Raw genomic sequence first — 1,762 nt, forward strand, 5'->3', positions numbered from 1 at the left:
CAGAACAAAATGATTTCTCTGTCCCAAAGATCATACAAGCTTCAGAGTGTTGCAAGCTTATTAAAATGATCAGGGTTTCCTTCCCATGATTTTCCAGCAGGTCTTAGCCACTCCCCTACAAACTAGTTACCTCTGAGCAATGTACTCTCTCCCAACCCACAATCTTTACACAGTAGGAATTTGAATTTAATGAAAGGAATTGAGCCACACACTGTTGCTAGAGCTGGGCAGAAAAGATGTCTCTGAAAAATGCTACAGAAAACAAAAATACCTTTTATTGTCTCAGATTTTGTTTTTGGACTGTTTGTCAATAGATTAGACCAGAATGTCTAGTCCTGGGATAACAGAGTCTTGGTGAAATAGCTCGTATGACTGGAGCACTGTCATGGATGGGTACAAACTGTTCAGGAAGGACAGGCAGCTGAGAAGAGGAGGAGGAGGAGGAGTTGCTCTTCATGTAAAAGAGCCATATGATTGCTCATAGCTTCAGTATGAAACTGGAGAGAGGCCTATTGAAAGTCTCTCTGGGTTAAGATTAGAGGGATGAACAACAAGGGTGATGTTGTGGTGGGTGTGTGCTATAGACCACCAGATGAGGAGGAGGATGAGGAAGATGAGGCTTTTTTCAGACAACTAGCGAAAGCATCTGGATCACATGCTGGTTCTCATGGGGGACTTCAATCACCCTGACATCTGTTGGGAGGGCAATACAGCACTGCACAAGCAATCCAGGAAGTTTTTGGAGAGTGTTGGCAGCAACTTCCTCGTGCAAGTGTTGGGGAGAGCAACTAGGGACCGTGTTCTTCTTGATCTACTGCTCACAAACAAGGAAGAATTGGTGGGGGATGTAGAAGTGGAGGGCAAGTTGGGCAGCAGTGACTATGAAATAATTGAGTTCAGGATCCTGACAAAAGGAAGAAAGGAGAGCAACAGAGTATGGACCCTGGACTTCAGAAAAGCAGATTTTGACTCCCTTAGGGAACTGATGGGCAGTTCCCCTGATTCCCTGGGAGGTCAGTCTGAGAGGGAAAGGAGGCCAGGAGAGTTGGTTATATTTTAAAGAAACCTTACTGAGGGCACAGGAACAAACCATCCTGATGTGCAGGAAGAATAGCAATTGTGGCAAGCGACCAGCTTGGCTTAGCAGAGAACTCTTAAACCCAGAAAGGAAGCTTACAAGAAGTGGAAACTTGGACAAACAACTAGGGAGGAGTATAAGACTATTGCTTGGGCATTCAGGGATGAAGTGAGGAAGGCTAAAATGCAATTGGAGTTGCATCTAGAAATGTAAAGGATAACAAGATATATTTTATTAGATAGTAGGAAAAATTCAAATACTTGGAAAAATTCTTCTTAGCAAGCTTTTGGGTTTAAAGCTTCTTGAATGGAATGGAGTTCTCTTCCTGGATGGAATGAATAGTAAAGAAGCCAGAGGTCAGGGATGAAGTGAGGAAGGCTAAAATGCAATTGGAGTTGCATCTAGAAATGTAAAGGATAACAAGATATATTTTATTAGATAGTAGGAAAAATTCAAATACTTGGAAAAATTCTTCTTAGCAAGCTTTTGGGTTTAAAGCTTCTTGAATGGAATGGAGTTCTCTTCCTGGATGGAATGAATAGTAAAGAAGCCAGAGGCTGATATGCATGGAGGTAAGCCAGTCAATGAAGATGAAAATTGAGGAGTGTGGCAGGGCACTGTTGGTGCCTGCCACTTTAAGGGCCTGGAGCTGGCAGGTGGCAGGTGCCCGATGGAGGGCGCCAT

The sequence above is a fragment of the Alligator sinensis genome, unplaced genomic scaffold (genome assembly GCF_000455745.1).
Source record: "Alligator sinensis unplaced genomic scaffold, ASM45574v1 scaffold972_1, whole genome shotgun sequence".
Classification (NCBI taxonomy): Eukaryota; Metazoa; Chordata; order Crocodylia; family Alligatoridae; genus Alligator; species Alligator sinensis.